Below are 22,348 nucleotides of genomic sequence, written 5' to 3'. Positions count from 1 at the left end.
GAGATTAGAATATAGACATACACAGAGGAAAGACCATGTGAAGGTACAAGGAGAAGATGGCCATCTACAAGTCAAGGAAAAATGCCTCAGAAGAAACCAACCCTGCCAATTTCTTGATCTCAGGCTCCTAGCCTCCAGGAATGTAAGAAAATAAATTTCTGTTGTTTAAGCAACCCAATCTATGGTACTATGTTATGGCAAACTGATACAGGATCTAATAAATCTGTGTTCATTTATTTTTCTCATTCACTCATTCGACACATACTAATTAAGAAACTAACATATGCCAATCACCACGCTAGACTTGGGGATCCAAGAATGAACAAGAATGTACCTTGTTGGCTTGAAAACAACAAGGAGAAAGCCAACGAAATGCAAAGTGGAAGGGGATGAGAACAATGAAATGGCCAGGGCCTTGTTGCACACGTGGGTTATGGACATAAAAAGAGGGTCTGTGCAGAAATCAAAAAATAGGGAGCCCACAGTGATCAGAGACAACAGCAGGCAAATGTGTAACTAAGTGTATGAATTAAAGTCATTCAAAAGTATTTACAATCTTTTATGTACAAATAGTTAAGAGGGAAAAAGGCTAATTGCTCTAATAGTCAGATCATAGTACAAGTATTTCTTTTTCTCTGTAATATATTTATTTCTGATAAAGTTGCATGTAATTTAATATATCATTTAAATCATACTGCGCATATCCACAGAATTTTTCTCTAAAATAATCTTAGCAACAAAACTGCCCTCCTTCCCTTACAGTTTTGGTTCTTAGACACATGGTTAATTTAATAGACTCCTAGAGAATATTTCATGTCAAGTGTGCTCAGAGAGAGATGCTTGAAACATGATTTTGTAACTTTCAAAACCACAAAAACTTTTCCAGTCTGTTTGCATCATTCCCACTGAATACCAAAATTCTTACAACTCAGTAGGTTGGCTATCGTTAGGACATGGGTTAAGAAAATATTTCCAGAAGACAAAAGATAGCTGTCATCTTAGTTCTTATTTTCTTGAAGATCTCTTATCCTTACCATCTCCTGGTCATTTAGTTTTTTATGATCTTGCGCATTCATTCCTCTTGGATATCTTAATGATCAAAGCTCAAAAGGTCTACATTTAGAACTGTTTACAGGGAGTATAATAAATGAATCCAAGGTCAAGAGATATTTTCATTAATAGATTCTTACTCTGTTAGTTGTAAAAAGAAAGGAGCAAATATCTGTGCATTCAAAAGCCCCTTCCTTACATGTGACCAAATGGGTCAGGAAAATGTTAATTAAGTTCTTATGTTTCCTGCTGTTATTACAACTCAGCCTGATTCTGAGTCTTCCATCAGGTGAAAAAAGACCAACTTCTTAATTTACGTGCAAAATGACCCACTGCAATGAGATAAACTGTATTTGCAGCTTGGAGGAAGGGCTGCACACTGACTCAGGGTGAACAGGGCATGGGTTCCTAGCTCCATAGCTGTTTGATCCCGCATAATTCACTTCATTTTTTTGAGACCACCTCCCTAAAATAATAGTGTAAAGAATAGTTTGAGTGGAATCATTCATAGGACTCCTATCACCTCTAACATTCTATCTTTTCAACTGGGGTTTTGTAACAAGACAGTTAAACATCCTGAAATATGAAATATGAAAATATTTATTCCCAATCTTGAACATTTCAATTAAGCATAAAATTCCAGAACATTGTAATTTTTGTGGTTATAAAAAAAGTCCCTAATAGAACAAACAAAAATGAGCTATAAAACAAGAAAACATTTATTTGTGAAAATATATGTATCTGAATCCATTTAGTTGCAAGTAGGTGAAAATCTGACCCAAATTGGTTTAAACAAAATAAAGGGGAGGGCAGGGAAGGAGTGGGTATTTACTTGGCTCATGTGCTTTCACAGCCCAGGAGTAGATTTAGTCTGAGGTTAGTCTTTATCCAACAACTGATATATCAAGACCTAGTATCACTTTCTTCCTGTCTTGAAGTCGTTACCATCCTCAAAAATTCCTTTTCAAGTTCCCTGTTGTTTGTCAGAAACTCGTAGAGCTTTCTGCTGCGGTCTGAATGTTTGTGTTCCCCCAAAATTCATATGTTGAAATCCTAACCCCCAAAGGTGATTATATTAGTACCTAGGGCCTTTGGAGGGATTAGGTCATGAGGTTGGAACCTTCTGAATGAGATTAGTGCTCTTATACAAGAGATCCCACATAGCTCCCTAGCTCCTTCTACTGTGTGAAGATACGATGGTCAGCAACCCAGAAGAGAGCCATCACACCCAGAAGTGTGAAAAATAAATTTTGTTGTTTTTAAACTACCCAGACTGGTATTTTGTTATAGCAGTCCTGAGACACTCTCCCATCCTAAAGGGAAGGCATTCACAATCCTTATACCTCAAACACACACACACAATCACAAATGCATCCACACACAGAATTAAGTTCTATTGATTCTAGTCGGCAGGACTTACCTAATGTTTTCACCTCTGAATGGATCATGGTGGCCAGGAGGATTGGAAACGTGGGTGACTCTTAGGAAGAGGGAAGCAGGAAATGGATGCTGGGGAGATAGTCACTATATGTCCCACTACAGCATTTGTAGACTTTTTCCTTTTATTTTCCAAGTTTAGTTTGCAGATGATCGAATAGGTAGAATCATAGCAAGGAATATAAACACAGAGTCAGGATAAGCCAGAAGGAGGTGCAAAGGCAATTTACGCTGCCATTTTTGTACTTTTCCACAGAGGAACTCTGAAACAGTACAGAGGGCCAAGTGAAGTTTAATAGTTAAGTGACATCCGTGTTTTCTACAGAATATTGAGTTATATTCAGCCTTTATTAAAATAGCTGATGACAGGAAATTGCAAATAATTTATAGTCATTTTGAGACTACTTAGTGTGTTTTTTAAAAAACTAATTGCTTGACTTGAAAATTTACCAGGAAATTAGCGTCATATTATAAAACATTTGATTCTCGTGGTTCCTCTTCTCTTTATGAAAGAAATTTTGGTGTCTTTTTTTTAAACAACTTAGTTTCTGATTCATGAAAATATACCTCTATTTTGCTAGCCAATAAACTATTCCAACCACTTTGCTTCTACTTCCACATTTTAAGCTCAATATTTTGCCTCCATTTGATTTACAATTTGTATGATCTTTTACTATAGTATCGAATACAATGACATCCAAATTCTGTTGTAGAAAATCCTGACTGGTATCTGCTATTTCAAAGGTTTTTCTTATACCAAAATAAGAATAAATAATTATTTCAGTATTCCCCTTTAAATTCCCTAGGAAAAGTAGTAAGGATGTATTGCTTATGATGATGGAATTTACAGCAAAAATAAAATAAATCAAATTTTCTGGACTTGTAGTTATTGGATCATAGGATAATTTGATTTATGTAGATGTAACTCAAATAGTATAGGAGGCAAATTATAATGTTAAAATCATAGGATTCTGCATTAGTCTCATAACTCTAATAGTGAAATCAACTCATAAATAAAGATTTTTACATTCAGAACTTCATTTTACCATTGATCTGATTTAATCTCTCCCAATTATTTTAAGGATTATATTGTACCTACTTTGGAAAATGGAAAATGAATCTGACCTGACCTGATAATCATCGTATTATTAATCCATTGGCAACATATAGAGCAATTAAGAAAATTTCATAGTTTCTTGTTTGCTACCCACCTGCTTTGTAAGTCTTTAACGTTGAGTCCAATATTTACTACCTAATTGGGTCACAATGTTACTTGAATTTTAAGTTACATGTTAATTACATTCAAATACTGATTAAAATGCTAGACCTGTTAAAACTTAAAACCAATGCTCTGAGTTTAGGGTGAAAAGCAATACATTAATTTCTTTCAACAGTAACGTTTTTTCTGTCAGTGCTCACTTCCCACTGTTATTAGAACTTAGATTTTCTTTGAGGGACTTTCCTACCCATAGTTATTTTTCTCTATTTAATGTCATTGACCCTATTCCTATTTCCATAGGTAGGCAAAACAGATCAGACCCAGTGAGATGCAAATTAGTATTTCCTGGGGCTTTTATGAAACCTAAACTTCTCTTTCATTTTTCCCTTTTCTTCCAGATGGAGTGCTATAAAAATATAAGGTCTCAAGCTAATGTATTCCTTTTGATACAAAAAAAAGGAATCTGATATTGCCAGTGGACCACCCCAAGAAAATCAAGAACAAAGATAACACCAGAGAATGCTGTGGAAAGACAGAGAAACAGCGTTCTTTGCAACATTGTATTTACTGCTGTTTCAAACCTTCCCTAAAGTAAATTCTATTGAAAATATTTTCAATCTAACGAGCCAATAAAACCCTTTTTTAGAAACCTCCAAATTAGAGTTCAATATTTGTTTCCAGTTCTATTTTCTCGCTTGAGATAAATTTACACAAGTATATTGCATAAATATTGTGTACTATTCCACTAAGTTTTAATAACTACATATTCCCATGTAATACATCCCATCAAGGTATAATATTCTGACAGAAGTGATATCATGCTGCTATCTAGACAATCCCCCAAGAAGCCAACTACTTTAGAGGTTTTTCTTAGCAAAGACTAGTTTTATAGTTTTAAAATTTCATATAAATGAAACCATACCGTATGAACCCTTTTGTGTCCGTCTTTTTGCAGTCAAAAGTGTTTTTGAGATTCATCTGTGTTGTTGCATGTATTAGCAGTTTCTTCCTTTTTACTGCTGAGGAGTATTCTGTTTTGTGGATATACCATTTGTTTTCCATTCTTCTACTGATGAACATTTTAGTTGTGTCCAGTTTTTGTCTATTATGAATAAAACTGCTGGGAGCATTCGCGTATAGGTCTCTGAGTGAGCATATTTTTTGTAACTGTTTTCTATTTGTTGCCCTTGTTCTTTATTTCTTTTCTTTTTGTTTTGTTTTCCATTCTTTTTTCTGCCTTCTCTGGTTTTAGTTTAACATTTGTATAATTCCATTTTCTCTCCTCTCTTAGAATATCAGTTATACTTCTTTTTAAAAATTTGTAGGGGTTTTCTTAGCATTTGCCACATATATCCACAACTAATCTAAGGTCCCTTTTAAATAGCCCTATACTGCTTCACCAGTAGTGTCACTACTTGATAACAGAGTATTCCCAATTCCTCTCTCCCATCCCTTATAATCTTTCTGTCATTCATCTCACTTACCTATAGGTTACCCCTGACATGTTGTCGCTATTATTATTTTGAATAAACTCTTATCTGTTAGATCAATAAAGAATAAGAGAAACAAAAAATTTACTTTACTTCAGTTATTTCTTCTTAAACAGTCTTCCTTTTTTTATGTAGATTTGAGTTTCTGATCCATTTCATTTTCCTTCTCTCTGAAGAACTTCTTCTCACATTTCTTGCAAGGCAGGTCTACTGGCAACAAATTCCCTCAATTTTTGTTTATCTGAGAGTTTTTGTTTCTCTTTTGCTTTTGAAGGAAAATTTTGCCCGATACAAATTTCTAGGTTGGTGGGTTTCTTTTTTCAACATTTTAAAGATTTCACTCCACTCTTTTCTTGCTTGTCTGGTTTCTGAGGAGAAGTCAGATATAATTCTCATTTTTGTTCCTCTATAGGTAAGGTGTTTTTTTTTTCCTCTGGCTTCTTTCAGGATTTCTTCTGTATCTGATTTTCTATAGTTTAAAGATGATATGCCTAGGTTAATTTTTTTTTTTTTTTTTTTTTTTGGCATTTACCCTCCTCGGTGTTCTCTGAGCTTCCTGGATTTCTGGTTAATTTGAGAGAAAAAATATTAATTTACATTACCAACTAATTAGCATTAATTTATATTAACATTAATTTGGGAAAATTCTCAGTTATTATTGTTTCAAATATTTCTTCTGTTCCTTTGTCTCTTTCTTCTCCTTCTGGTATTCCCATTACATCTATGTTACACCTTTTGTAGTTATCCTACAGTCTTTTGATATTCTGCTCTGGTTTTTTTTTTTTCAGTTTTTGTTCTCTTTGCTTCTTGGTTATTGAGGATTCCATTGATATATCTTCTAGGTCTGAGATTCTCTCCTCAGCTCTGTCCAGTCTACCAATAAGCCCATCAAAAGCATTCTTCATTTCTGTTACAGTGTTTTTCATCTCTAGCATTTCTTTTGGCTCTTTCTTAGGATTCCCATCTCTCTGCTTACATTGCCCATCTGTTCTTGCATGTTATGTGCTTTATTCAGCAGATTAGCATTTAGCATATTAATCATACTTGTTTTAAATTCCTGGTCTGCTAATTCCAACATCCCAGCTATGTCTGGTTCTGATACTTTCTCTGTCTCTTCAGATTTTGTTTTTTGCCTTTTGATATGCCTTGCAATTTTTTCTTGATAGCTGGACATGATGCACTGGGTAAAAGGAACTACCGTAAATAGATCTTTATTATATACACATATATTATTACACACTATGTAATGTGGTGGTGAGGTGTGGCGGGGAGGGGACACATTCTATAGTCCTCTGATTTAGGTCACAATCTTCTAGTGAGCTTATGCCTCGGACTATGGACTTCACAAGTGTTATTCAGTTTTTTTCTCCCCATTTAGTTGGGACAAGATGGCTTAAGTGAGCTGGAATTGGGTATTTCCCTTCTCCCACATGGAAAGCTAGAGCCAGCTTGAATTGGGTATTTCTCTTCTCCGGGCCAGTTAGGCTCTGATAACACCCCCAGTAGATTAGGCTCTGATTAACTAGCTCCCTTGAGGGCAGCCCTTGCTAAGAAGAGCCGAGTGTTCTGCATATTTCAAAATGGTTCCTTTTCCCCTTCCTCTGCCTGGAACTCAAGAAGATTTTTCTCTAATAGTTACCACGGGAAGCTGGTCAAGCTCCTGGAGGTAAATCTCACAATACTGTGGGGTCCTTCTGGGATTGAGAGCCCTTGGAGTTTGTGATTCTCAGGCTTGTCCACACTGAGTCTCCAGCGATTGTCAGTTACAGTTCAGGTTTTCCTACCTAGGCCCCGCTTCCCACACGAGTTTCTGCTCATTAGTCTCTGCTCAGGGAAGCAACAACTCCCTGTGTTTGCCTGTCTCTTCAGTCTTGGGTGCTGCCGTTTGCCCTGTATCCTCCCCTCTTTTACGGATCCAAGAAGAGTTGTTGATTTTTTAAGTCTGTTCAGCTTTTTGCTTGTTATTGGGACAAGTGGCAACGTGCAAGCTCCTTACATGCAGATCTGGAAACCAGAAGTCTAAGTAATCTCTTCATTAACCTTTTTTAAATTAACACTTTGAGTGTGCCATCTCGAGAGGTACCAAGATCCTAACTGAAACGAACGATATAAAAATACTAATTTGATTTCTTATTCAGAAGTAATTTTATTTTAAAGCTAATATAACTGGTTTAATCTTTGATTAAGATTACTTATGAAATGTAATTATAAAGCAATTCTATTTTTGTTTTCCACTGTTCTTTGAAATGTACTCTGAACAGCTAGTCTTCTCTTGCATCAGATGAAAACTTGGGTGGGCTCCATGACTTTTATGGCCACTTTAAGATTTAAAAATAAAATCCTGGGGTCGACCCGGTGGCACAAGCGGTTAAGTGCGTGCGCTCCGCTGGGGCAGCCCGGGGTTTGTAGGTTTGGATCCCGGGCACGCACCGACACACTGCTTGGCAAGCCACGATGTGGCAGCGTCTCATATAAAGTGGAGGAAGATGGGCACAGATGTTAGCCCAGGGCCAGTCTTCCTCAGCAAAAAAAAGAGGAGGATTGGCAGATGTTAGCACAGGGCTGATCTCCTCACAAAAAAATAAATAAATAAAATAAAATAAAATAAAATCCTATTTGAAGTTGCAAAACAGTCTCAATTCAGCAATTAAAATGAGAAGCTCTGTTACTTCAAATCTTCAGATTTGATTTAACATTGAAGATGTGTCAGTTCCCTCCCACGTTTATTCTTGCTGCACATGAGAAGTCTAGAGTCTAGAGACAGGGTTTGGTTAGCTATCTCCTCTTTCTTCACAGATGTTTACTCTTCTTTATCTTTCTACATTCAATGTCTAACCCCTGCATACTTGGAGGACAAAGAAATAAAGGAAGAAATAGCCATATGAAGGTTTCTATTTTTCTGATACTCTCTTGAGCTAATTTATCCTTTCTTTGCACATATCAGATATTTAAAATTCAATCCCACTTTTGTGGGTTGTCTTAAGTTTTCTTCTGAGACTGCCACCTCTGTGTCAGGGAATCTCTCACCTGTGGTTCCCTTGATGAGGGTGATGCTTTCTCTTTTGGCTCATGGTTTACACCTCTTTCTGCAATCCTTAGACCTCCAGCCACAGCCCCAGCATTTTTCTGCTGTTTATTAATCAACCTATTTAAATGGCCCTCCTTTGATGAGATCAAAGATAAACTCATAATTTATCTCTCTGGTTTGTGATAAAATCTGTACCATGGAAATCACTCACACAGTCTTTCAACTTACTAATTTTTGAGTTTAATACTTTCAAAAATGTAGTCTTCCTCTCTGCAGCCATATATTTCTTCATTCAATCTCTTGTCCTTTAGATTTTGATGTAAATCAAATACCAGTCCACTGGATCCTCCCTAAACTCCACAGGATACATATTAAGGCCTCAGAGAGTTAAACTGTTTTCTTTTTTGTTTTTTTTTTAAGAATTCTCTTTCCTGAGCTAATGGTGAAAGTCAAGAATCTCCCATTCTTTGCTCTTGAGGAAGATGAGATTCACAGAATAGCTCTTTCCAATAAATTTATTTTAAAAATCCTTCCCTGACTCAATTTCCTACTCCTGCTCTTTTTCCATTCTTGAGTCTGGTGGAAGGTTTAGCAGTTTGGGGATAATTTCCTTAAAATTTTTTATCACAGTATGACATGTCACTTTGGAATATAGTATGTATTTTTTTCTTGGCCTCTCAATGGAAACTTCCATTCAACATGCTGTTACAGTTCCATCTTCCTTCTTGTCATTGCCACATTCTGCATCTCTCCTTACCTGTCCTTTTTTTGTGGGATAAATCAGTTAATTTCTTTACATATTTTTGTAAAGAAAATGGGGTATATTGTTGTTATGACTTTTTTTCACTTTCCTCATATTGGAACTATTCTTGCGCTACACTGGGACATTTGCACACATTTTCTTCAGACCACATTTCCCAGCTGGTTTTAGGTAGAATTCAAGTCTCCTTTTTACCCCTTTTCAAGTCTCAGTTAAAACATAATGGCATGTGAGGAAGAAGGGCAGAGAGAGAATGGAGGCATTTTCTTTTTCTTTTTTTTTTTTTAATAATTTTATTTATTTATTTATTTTCCCCTCAAAGCCCCAGCAGATAGTTGTATGTCATAGTTACACATCCTTCTAGTTGCTGTGTGTGGGATGCGGCCTCAGCATGGCCGGAGAAGCGGTGTGTCGGTGCGCGCCCGGGATCCGAACCCGGGCCGCCAGCAGCAGAGCACGCGCATTTAACCACTAAGCCATGGGGCCGGCCCTCTTTTTCTTCTAATTAGAAAATGCTTCTAGTCTTTTCCAGTGTTATTCATCATAAGAGTTGTTAATATTTTAACAACTAAACTATATGTTAGCGTTTTCTGTTTTTCTCTTCTATGCAGTTAAATTAATAGAATTCCTTCATCTGGCTTATCCTTTTGCTTGTGCCACAATTACCAACCTGGGGCAGTTGTAGAAGTCTTTGTCTTGCTCCACAGAGAAGCAAAACCTTCCCTTGCTGGTCTCCCACACTGGGAAGCAGTAGCAAAGAGTGGACAGCTAAGAGCCCTGTTCCAGGATCAACATCTAATGTTTATCTGATTTAGTATTGTTTAAACCTGCCCTCTTATACTTGATTCTAATACAATAGTCTGGTTTTATTGTCTGAATAAACTTCTCTCATTGTTCTCTTGGGCTCAAATTGGAATCCTGGATTACAGACTACAGGTTTATGGCTGCAATTTAATAACGCAATTTAAAAAAAATTATATCTAACTAAATATTCACTTTGTAATTAAACTAATGGGTCCTGGAAAGATCAAGGCTTCTTCAAGGCCAAGCTAGACAAAATCAGTTGCCCTTACTCCCAGGAAAATATTCCTTTCATTACACATTTTTGATTGCTTCTTATATATTTATACCTACTTCTCTTTGTGCCCATCCTCTTGACTGGTCGAGATTGTTAAATTTCACGCTTATCTATATTCTCAGACCACAGTTTTCATGACCTGGTTTTCCTAACCCAGATCTCAGGTCATGTACTTAACTATCATACTTTTCCTTTATTGTTCATTAAAGTTTGTTCTGAAACCACTCACTACACTTATCCCCAGAATTCATATTAGTGACCCTATATGCACAATCTCTCTCTCTCTCCCCTTTAATCAATGGATAGCTCTGATTGTAATATTTTGTTTGCATGACTTACCCTCTCCCACTGCTCCATCTAGACACTGGTTTCCTAGACACTAGTTCTTTATCTACTCGACTTCATCTGTCACTTGGTCATTCACACATTGTTGACTGTGCAGTAGACAACTCGCAAGAGATTTTGTCATGTGATAGTCTGTGTTAATGAATTATGCACAAAGATAGAGTTGCCAGATGAAATATAGAATGCTCAGTTAAATTTGCTTTTCAGATAAACATGAAATTCAAATATGACTGCACATCCTGTATCTTTATTTGCTAAATCTGGGAACCCTACAAAGAGAACACTCTTTATTAAGAATTTTTATCTCAGTGTAATCATATTACATAATTTTCCTTCACTCTTCCCTAAACCTTATTGTATCTCATTCTTTGTACTTCTATTAGATTTAATTCCTATGAATTTTCCCTAATCTGTTTGTGCTTACTGTTGCATAAATAACTCTAAGGGCTAAGGCTCTGGAAAAAAACTAAACTATTGATCTGATACAATTTCTTTGACTAAGCACTTTCCCATTTGTTTATTGCCTAGCATAGAGTTAATTACTTACATCCTAGATATCTTATTGCCCTGTGTTTCATCCCTATATTACTTAGAGTCCCAGCAGAAAACAGATAGAACAATCAAATTATTAAATGAAGATAATTTTAATAAAAAGACTTTTTACAGAGATGCAGACAGGGTTAAGAGACCCAAGAAGAATTGCAAAGTCCCCAGGGACTAGCAATGACTAATATTTGTTAACACTCCTGTTTCTGACAAGGATGGAGTAGCCAGAATCCAGTGAAAGCTATAGCCCCTGAAGAGAAGCCACCCAAAAGGAGCAGTGCTGATGGTTGAGGAAAGTATCCATTGCTCCAACTGCAACCTGGCACTAAGAGAGTTGAGAGAACCGTTACCCTGATCTCCCTCTTTGGTTCTCAGGACAATTATGTCTACCATTATCCAATCCCATCTGGAAGCCAGAGGGCAACGGATCCCAAGTGATGAAATTCATGGAGGTCAATGAGAAGAGGGTAGAAAATGAATCTGAAGAATAACTGGCTTAAAACAATCAAAAAAATATTTCTAAAATTTAAATATTTAAATCTATTGATAAAAAGCATAGGAAAACTTTTGTTTAATATTAAATGTCTAATTCCAAATGTGAAATGAATAATGTTATGTTTAATTGAATAATGAGCTCTTTAGACATTTAATTAAGATCTTTTCCACAAGTAGATATTTTTGTTCATAAATGTAGAATTAATGGTTGGGAGAATTTACCATCTTTTAAAAGATGTTTGAACACAAATAATCAATGTTCTCTGAGAGAGGTAAAGAAATTAACAACATCAAGTATTGTTGGTGGAAGTATAATTTTGTATGATCTTTGTGAAGAACAATATGACATCTTATCAAAAATTTTAATGTGTCTAGACATATATTCTGAAAGTCAATGGGTAGGAATTTATTCTACAAAAATTACAAGTGTATGTGGTAGATATAGATATAAACATGTATTTATGAGAATATTTACTCATGGTTACAAAACTTGGAAGCAACTTAAATATGTTAATAGATTATTTAAATAAATAAATTATGGTACATCTCTAAAATACCATGCTGTTGAAGTGTTTTTGATTTTACCATGGATGTGCACTATACGTTTTTAATTTAAAAAATTATAAAGTAGAATATAGAGTATGATCTCACTCACACTTTGTCTTTTGCTGATTGTCACACCAATGGAATCATAGAGTGCATACCTTTTTGCATTTGGTTTCTTTCACTTAGCATAATGCTTTTGAGATTCACTTATGTTTTTGTACATAAAGTAGTTTGCACATCAAGTGTAAGTAGTTTATTCCCTTTTATTGCTGAATAATATTCCATCATATGGCTGTATCACAACCTGATTATTCTGTCAATAGTGGCTAGACTTTAGGGTTGTTTCCAGTTTGAGGGTAATATAAATAAAGCTGCTCTGAACAGTGGTAGACAGATTTTTGTGTAGGCAAATATTTCATTTCTCCTGCACAAATACCTAGGAGTATAATGTGTGGATCATAGATAAGTATATATATAATTTTATTTAAAATATTGGGGGGGGGGCCAGCCCAGTGTCATAGTGGTTAAGTTTGCATGCTCTGCTTCAAGGCCCTGGGGTTCTCAGGTTCGGATCCCGAGCACGGACCTATACACTGCTCATCAAGCCATGCTGTGGCGGTGGCCCACATGTAAAATCTTCCTGATGAGGAAGATTAGCACAGGTGTTAGCTCAGGGACAATCTTCCTCAAGCAAAAAGAGGAAGATTGGCAACAGGTGTTAGCTCAGGGCCACTCTTCCTCACAAAAAAACAAAAATTACAAAACTTTTCTCAAAGTAGCTGTGCCATTTTGCATTCCTATCACCAATATATGAGCGTTACAGTTTACTTCTGAACGATTTTCAAAGAGAATTGATTACTTTAGTCAGCATCAGATAATAAAATAAAACTATTTCTATTTAGGTGATAAAATATTTTTTATGGGAAAATAAAACATTGGGAACTCAAGTTGAGAGTAAACATATAAAAGCCATTAATAATATACGTTATCTTAATATGCTAAAAAAAAATAATAGATCAACAAATAAAGACATCAGGGCAACTTTTATATCTTAAATTAATAATAATCATTGTATTAGTGATTTCTATTCACCAAAACTTAATAGTTTATGTCTGATACTACTCTATCAAGCAGACACTTAGAAATATATTCTATTGTAGACAACAAATATTGTAAAAAGCCTTTTCCACTGGGTCTGGTTCTTCACTCAAGATTTCATGCCTTTCTGATTATAGAACTCCTCAGTTGTTGATTCCTGTCTCCCTAGTTCTCTTTCTTTCAGCACCACAGAGCACAACTAAAACTCAAGAACATTTTTCTCATATCTTTTTTACTTCTTTCCTAAACTTTTATTTTAAAAATCTCCACTGCTTTATTGCCATCTGCTTTAGCTCCATTTTCTATTTCAAATTCTATTTTTTCTTTTGTTAATCAGTCTCCACAGAAATGACTAAAAATTCTCATACATTTAAAATGGAACTTGTATACTTGGATGCTATGTGTCGAAATTTGCACTTAAATATTATTCTACTTTCCCATAATTTACCAGAGTACATTTCAATTTCAAAGAGGAAAGAAGGATGTAAATTGTGCAGGACTGAATTGTTTTATTCTGACTACCTTATTCATTCAAGGATTTTGTTTTCCTCTATGTACTATTGTCATTAAATAATTGTTGATTGGTTTACCTTATATTTCAGGAGAAGATATGCACAGTATTAAAAAAAAAGGAGACTATGTCCCAATTATTTCAACTTAAAATGGTTTCAACTCTCAGATCTGTGGATTACTCTACATTTACCAGATGTTGCCTTGAAATTTATCATAGTCCTCTCAAAGGGACTTTGAAAGGTCACTCTTGCCCATGCCTTTGCCTCCAAGCAGAGTGTCACTCCTAATTATTGGGGGCAATGTGGCAAGAATCATTTGTTAGGGACAGATAAAACCATCACGTGTATCCCATAACTTGCCCTCTAATCATCTACTGAACTCTAGTTGTATAAATTCCTTTTACTGAGTTCAGTATACATTTTATTAGTCTGTTCCCCTTCTATTGCATAGAATGCATATTGCTAACCTATTAAGTAAAATCGCTTATAGACGTAAATTTTTTATGACTTTTTAAATGTTAATGTATGGCTTGTTAAATGTTAAAGTGGTAAATAGCTTCTAGGAGCTCATATGTACTAAATTTCACTTTGTAGCCCTCAGCACTTAAAGAAAGAATTCATAAGATATTTGTCAAGCTAAGATTTTTATAAACGCTGCTTTTAATATATGACTGTACAAAGGAAATTAGTGTAATTAGAAGATAATGTCAATGCCACATTAAATGGGCACTGTCACAGAATAAGAAGCATCCTCTTGCTAGTAGATTAAGGAAGAAAAATATTATGAAACATAAGAATTATGAACTTTAGCTACTGCTATAAACTGAGAATATAGCTTTCTAGGTTATTGTACCAGATCTATGCTCTTCTGTATAGGGCTGCTTACAATTCCTGTTTCCTTAAATATTTGTCATAGATAAGTGCAGTGAATATCTTTTTCTGAGCTATTCTAGCCCTTGCCACTGTCTACATCACTCATGACATAGTAGCATGATCATAGAATGAATGAAATCAGAGCTCAGAAAAATTTTTTATATTGAATTTCACCGTCATCATTGCAGAATTGGCGTTAGATTTAACTCTAGACCCTTTAAAAAATACGAATTTCTAGGTTCCAAATATTGACATATTCTTGCGAGTTGTGGTCCAGGCATGAGTATTTTTAAAAAGTGACCCAGGTTGTCTTGACATGCCCCCTACATTAAGGATCTTTTTGTCCTAATTTATAATTTATAAATAAGAAAACCAATACCCAGAATTTTAAAGGATTTACTCAATGTTAAAGAGCTAGTGATAAGTAGAACAAAAATCAAAAGTATGCTGACTCCCTATTTTACCCACCAGGTAAAGGATAGGTAGAGCAATATCTAGTCAAGACTACCAGCAGAGTGAGCATCAACCTTTTCCCAATCCATGGATCCTTCCAGGAAGTGATGTTATGGAAGAAAGCAGGCACAATAACACTCATATGTAACTACATCTATTAGTTTGCCAGGGCTGCAGTGAAAAAGTGCCATGAACTGGATGGCTGAAATGACATAAATTTAATGACTCACAGTTCTGAAGGCTAGAAGTCCAAGATCAAGGTGTCAGCAGGGTTGGCTCTTTCTGATGACTATGAGGGAGAATCTGTTCTGTACCTCTCTTGTAGATTATGGTGGTTTGCTTACAATCTTTGGTCTTCCTTGGCTTTAGATGCATTATGCTGATCCCTGCCTTCATGTTCCCATGGCATTCTCCCTGTGCGCATGTCTCTCCCTGTGTCCAAATTTCCCCTTTTTTTAAGGACACCATTCATATTGGATTAGGGCCCACCCTAATGACCTCATTTAACTTAACCAAAGACCTTATTTCCAAATAAGGTCACATACTGGGGTTAGGATTTTAACATATCTTTTCTGGGGGGGGCACAATTCAATCCATAACAATTGTCTACGCAAAGGCCATGGGAGAAGCAGCAGCTTAGCAGACTCAGAAACTCTCTCCTAAACACAGGTTGACCTTTTACAGTAAGTTCAAATTCTTTACCTTCCTGACATCATCCTTTCTCTGAGGCACACAACCTTTTAAATCTTTACCCTAGTTCTTTCCCAAAAGAGGGACTGTTTAGAATCCTATAGCCCCTCTTCTAATTACTGTTTATTTAATTTGCACTTAAAAACATAATACCATTAGCATAATGTGGAAGTCTAATTACCTGGGTAATGAGTTGTCCAACTTGAAAGAGACTTTCAAACCTCATTTACAAGAGAACTTATATGGGCTTTCCTCCCCTTAGTTGTGTGGTTGTTTCCTAGTTAATTCTCTTTCTCCATGGGGTCTAGTAGATCTCTACAGTTTTGCACAAAATTCATTAATCTGTTGTATTTCCACAGGTTAACATTTATGCCTTTCCCTCATACTACATAATAATCTTGCTTTCTGAATTCATCATTTTGTCCTGCTCAATATACCCTACTGCTTTCACTTTGTATAGTACAAGTTTTTCTTCTTCCTCTAGAAACATCATTTCTTGGGGCCAGCCCCATGGCTTAGCGGTTAAGTTCACACACTCTGGTACTGGTGGCCCGGGTTAGGATGCCAGGCACACACCGATGCACCGCTTGTCCCACCATGCTGAGGCTGTGTCCCACATACAGCAACTAGAAGGATGTGCAACTACGACATACAACTATCTACTGGGGCTTTGGGGAGAAAAAGGGGAAAAAAAAAAGGAGGAAGATTGGCAATAGATGTTAGTTCAGGGCTGGTCTTCCTCAGCAAAAAGAGGAGGATTGGCATGGATGTTAGCTCAGGGCTGATCTTCCTCACAAAAAAAAAAAAGAAAAAAGAAAGAAAGAAAAAGAAACATCATTTCTTTTCTTGGAATTGCTTTTTTCCCAGCTCTGTGTATTTGATTTCCCTAAAGAATGCCATGCTCTCACTTGATTCCACTCCATAAGAAAAGCACAAAAGATTGGCCCAGGATTTTTCATCTATGTTAATTGAAGCCCTAGCCTAGGACTTTTAGACTTGAAAGTAAATATTCTGTCATTTAGTTTTTCTCCAGTAACAAATGTTGTATCCTAAGCTCTGTCAATGGCAATGTTTTTCCCAATATCATTTAGGAAGTTTGTAGCTGATAACAGAAAATTCAATTCAAAGGACTTAACTAACAAAGAAATCCATTATTGTACATAGCATAAGTTCCAAAGAGTGCAGTTCTGAGATATATTAACTCAGCAACTCAATGATATCATCATAATTCTTTCCATTATTTCATTCTGACACTCTTGGGTTGACTTCATCTTTGGGCTTGCAGTGAAGTGGCTGTACCAGTTCAGTACATTTTATCCAGAAACTCTGCAATTCAGAAATAGAAATAAATCATTTCCCCCAGTGTGTTTAATTTTAAAGTAAAGAAAAACATTTTTAGAACCACCCAACCAATTTTTTCTCACATTGGCCAGAATTATATCCTAATCCCATGCCTAAACTAACCATTGTCAAGGGAATTAATACCAACATAGTTGGCTTAAAGCCAATCAGAATTAAAACCCTAGGGCTGAGAATATAACAGCTTCTCCTGACCTTCATGGCTATGAAAAGAGAACATATACATCATCAAAACCAGGATCTGTTAAAGAGGAAGAAAGAGAATAAATGTTGGATCAATTAGTAAAACTCTATGCCAATCCTTCACTATAGAGAAAGCTTATATGTATTGAAATAGAATGCAACCACCACAGATTGAGAATGACCTGGCAGTTTTAAGGACCTGGTTCCAACTCATCCTGAAGTCCAGTTACATTTCTTTTCATTCCACAATATTTTTCATGTTGATGTTTATATTTTATTGGATTCCATGAGCATAGAAGTGTTTCTTTTTGCCTATGCTTGTTACAATAGGGTTTCTGTCATTTGTAACAAAACCAATATACTTCCCAATATTGTAACTTTATTGAAGTGATATTTGTATTTGTCATTTTTATTACGGCTGGAATTTTTCGTCCCATCTTTTATGGGAAGTAAGTCTTCAAGCCTCCTACCAATTTAATTATACCCAAGAAGTTCAGATATATGTTTGAATTTACTGACCATTCATCAGACTATCTCATGAACATTTTTCTATTTCTACTCCAAAACTAATTGTGAATTTTTTATCATTTACAAATGTGATAATTGTGCCAATTCTAATTTCTTTTTTGACTTTTTATGAGGTTGTAAAAGCTGTTAGTCATGTGAGAATCATCCGTCTTCGATCTAAAGAAAAGCCTGGTGCAAATAACCACACCTTTTACTTAATATTTTCATTTCATACTTAACTTGTATTATGCAATTCACACTTTTACATTTTTAATGTTATAAGTCATTATCAAAATAACAGCATTTCTACTCTATTTTTCTTCTAAATGGAATGAATTTGAACACATAAACTGTAAGTGTTAAGCTGTTAATGGTTTCCCATGGGTTTCATTTCTTACTTGTGAATATCCTGTGATTTCCTTGGGGTTTAGGTGAAGCAGATTTTGCACATTATGCTTATATGCATGAATATTTTCCTATGATCTTCAGTAAGGATCAATTCTACTCCAGAGTTGTGTTCTGTGAGGCAAGGAAACTTCTCAGATGAACAGTAGTTTTGACCCTTCTCTGCCCTGTGGCTTTCATTTGATTTTTTTTTTTTTTTATGAATTCACCCTACATTGTTGATTATAATTCTCGAGAAAATAATGGCAAAGATAAAGCTTATTTTCAGTGCCTCAGACATATGCCTGCCCCTTCCCTTCCCACCGTTTAGCATCCAAATCGTTTACCATATTTCTTTAACCATAGTGCTCTGGGGACATTCTGCCCTCCCTTCCATCACAGCTGCTAGACACTTACACATTGAAACCTTCCAAAATGTATATTGCAAACTGTTTAAAATAAAAAGCTTATTTTTGACTTTTTAATTGGAGACTTCTATTCAAGTGACTGTACATTTAAGTAAGACAAGAGATAAACGGGGACATAGCAATGTGTGATGCGATGGTGTAAGGATTTTGGATCAGAAGAGTTCTTGTTGATGATTGATTTATGATGTTAAAAATTTGTTATATAAACAAACAACTAAAATAGTGCTTCATCGCTGAATGAACAATACCTATTTCCAGTAGATACATAAATAAACAAGCCATCTTGACTTATTAGAAAAAAAATCAAAGAACTAAACTAACAATCATTCCGGGAACTTTAATTAAATTGTAATGCTCAGATAGGGAGGAAATTTCTAGATTAAAGACATGTGTCTTGTTAGTAGCTTCTCCTAGGCCAGAGGTCTGCAACCTATAGCCCACTGGTCAAATCTGACCCAATACCTATTGTATTTATCAAAATACAGTCACACCCATTCATTTACATATTGTCTATGACTACTCTCTTGCTACAATGGAAGAATTAAGTTGATACTGAGACCATATGGCCCACAAAGTCTAAAATATTTACTATCCTACCCTTTACAGAAAATGTTAATGATTCCTATCTTAGGTAAATCCCTACTAGAATCAGAAAAATGTGGGACACTCCAGTTTATATAAAGGCATAATCTGAATGAGCATATGTTATAGGATGAATTAAGAGGGATTCTTAAAGGGATACAACCAGAAACAGCTTGGTTTGTCAGCAAGAGGATGCTACAGACTACATCATGTTCTATTTGACCTAAATGAAATTAAATAAGCCATACAGCCCTCCATAACCTTATTTCCTTGATCATGCTAGGGCAAGTAGTGTTCAGGCTGACCTGATAAGCATATAAACTCTCTCTCTTTCCATCTATTGATGATGCCACAAATGTCAGAACTTTCTAAAGTTGCAGTATCAAATTCTTGAGGAAAGATGTTTGTTGTTGCAATGACTATAGTCTCTACAGACAAAGTAAAAATGATATCAGGATCTAAAACCAGCAGACAACTACATGGATGAGAGCATGTGTTATACAAATCTGAGTTTGTACAACTTGAGGTGAGAAACAACTTTCATGAAACTATATATTCACAGGTAAAAGCACAGGGAAATAGTTGTAGATCACAGCTGAGGGGTTAGTTCTACCAAAGAACGAAAGCTAAAGAAAACTACTGCTGTTGAGTTTATGGGTGACCCCTCAGACTGACAGCAGACAAAGAAAAACACTACACAACAAAGCATGCAAAGATACAATTACATAATTAGAGGGGGAGATAAAAATTTTCTAGTAAATTCTAAGAATTTATCACATAAAGAGTATGTATCTCATTATGCTATGCCACTCTTTCAAAAGAGAAGTAATTAGCACCACTTTTAAAAATTGAAATAATTCAACATTGTATTTAGACCACACATCTGGATGGGGGTTATTTCATATTTAGCTTTCCGTTAAGGTTAAATTTAATGGACTTAAAATGTTTAGTAATTTTTTTAATGAAAATATTACATTAAACCAAAACATTTTTCCCAATAGAGAGGAAATACTTGAATCATCTTAATTGTGCTTACAAACATTTAGATAGCATCAAAAGTCCTACATTCTTTTAGAGAGAAAGTAGTCTCCATTTGTATTTCCAATTTGCTATCACAAAACTCAATATACGTCATGTGATTATGTTGTAAAACTGGATATACTCTCACTTTACTGATTATTTTTATATTTGCCTTGTGTTAAACAGTTGTTTTTCTTCCAATGATTTTTAGTGTGGGGATCAGTAGTGTAGCAGTCAAGAAATTTGTTCAGCTGCTTTTAATTGGCACTGAATTGAGACAGTTTAGACAAGCATTTCTTTTACTTACATTAATGTAGAGGGTTCTTGATGTTGCTTCTGCAACTCAAGAATTTCAGGAAAAAGGCATCGGCACTTCTTTTGCTGTTTCCCTCTGAGGCTCCATCACACAGAGTGTGCAGAACTACATGGGTGAAGGAACTTGAGGGTGAAGATGAGCTGAATTTTGGTGTTACTCAGTTTGTAGTTTCAGAGAGACCAAAGATAGTGTCTTCCAGGACACTGCTAAAATAAATGCTAAAATCAGAAGAAATTGGTATTAATTTTCATTGAGGTAATAGCGGATTACCATTTCAAAAAGTTAGGTGGCGAATGAGAGAAGAGAAGAAATTTGAGAGGGAAGTAGGCCAATGGAAACTCTTTATTGGTATAAGGAAGACTAGAGAACTTTTTCTGTAGAGAAAGTTTTGTTTGCTAAGAAGGGGAATCACTGAAATGACTGGCCAAGAAGTCAAAGCTGCCTAGGAAGATACAGCAATCATAAGAGTAAAAAGCAGAGAGGGAATAGGTTTGAATAGCATGTTCAAATATAGAGAAACAGTGACATAGACCTATCTTGCTATTTCTAAGAAAAGCCTTAATGAAGAGATGGCTACTCTGTGGGAGAGTTGACACTCTCTTTCATAGAATTCTATAATCACTTATCCTCCCAGTATTATTTTAAAGGCTACAGAATCTATAGAGTAAATGTGTTAAGACAAGCCGTTTTTCGGTACCAACCTACACGAAGGTCGAAAGGTAACTTGCTAACTTCATTTTTTATCTTATACAGAAGGATTATCAACTTCTCGTATAAAAAGCTGAGCACCTACTCCAATCACAAAAGTTAAATGTGCAAGTCCCCCAAGCTCGATCTTCAGAAGATTATGTGCATTTTATAATCTCCAGTGCATCACATTTTTCAACTATAAGAAAAAAATATGTTCCGGAATTAAATGCTTTGCGATTTGAGTCCCGTCTCTTAAGAAATTTCCAGAAAGTAGTCACAGCCACCTATTGCTTTGTGCAACAGTAAACAGGTTGATTTACGTATAGTCATTATAGCAGCACACATAAAGAGAAAATATGCGCATGTAAACAAGATTGGACCACAGCTACACACTTATTTTTCCTCTGAAGATGAAACCAGTTGGCAGCCTTACCAATAAACAGTGCTCAATGCTATCTTAGTCTTCTGTTTGAGTTTTGGAATTCTGAGTCTTATGGCAATTGCATATTACATCTACATACTTCAAATGAGTTTATAATGGCTATTATCATCAAAAGGAATAGGAAAACAATTAACCATGATTAGCCTTTTTATGTGAAGAGTTACCTCCTTATTTTGGCATTCAGTTTGCAATCATTTTGAAATTAGCTATGAGTTTGAATAATTTTATTTATTTTTGTATTTCAATAGTGTAAGAACAAATGAGTTCCTTAACCTTACACATTTCCATAAAAAGTGGAAAATGCTAGCAGCGTTTATTAAAATATATAACCCATTTCCCTAACTAGTTTTTTTAAAAAGCAGAGAAAGAGACCAAAAGAAACTTTTCTGACATTTCTTCTAGTTTAATTTGAAACGGAGCCAACTTGAAATAACTACTATTAAATTCCTTATTGCACTTTATAGTCTCCCCCAAATGATTAGTGATCACTGCCACAGGTCACTTTCAAAGGTGAACGTTCTCTGGTAAGAGAACGAAGACATGACTTGGTAAACACACATAGATAATATGATTGAAATTTCAAAACATCACCCTCTTGCAATATTGAGACATTGTACATGTGTGTTTTATATTCCACATGTAGTAAGAGTGTGTATTCTATCACAGAGATTCCCAAATTCTATGGAAAAAAAGAGAGAAGATTTAAAATAGTGACTCTCCATAAATCATGGCCAGATTCCCTTTGTTTGTTGCTGGATACTGGAGCACTGACTGCCTTGCCCATGGGAGGTATCTGAATCCTGTAAGAGACGACTGG

The sequence above is a fragment of the Ceratotherium simum genome, chromosome 9 (genome assembly GCF_057802395.1).
Source record: "Ceratotherium simum simum isolate JZ-2026a chromosome 9, ASM5780239v1, whole genome shotgun sequence".
Classification (NCBI taxonomy): domain Eukaryota; kingdom Metazoa; phylum Chordata; class Mammalia; order Perissodactyla; family Rhinocerotidae; genus Ceratotherium; species Ceratotherium simum.
This window is presented reverse-complemented; position numbering follows the sequence as displayed.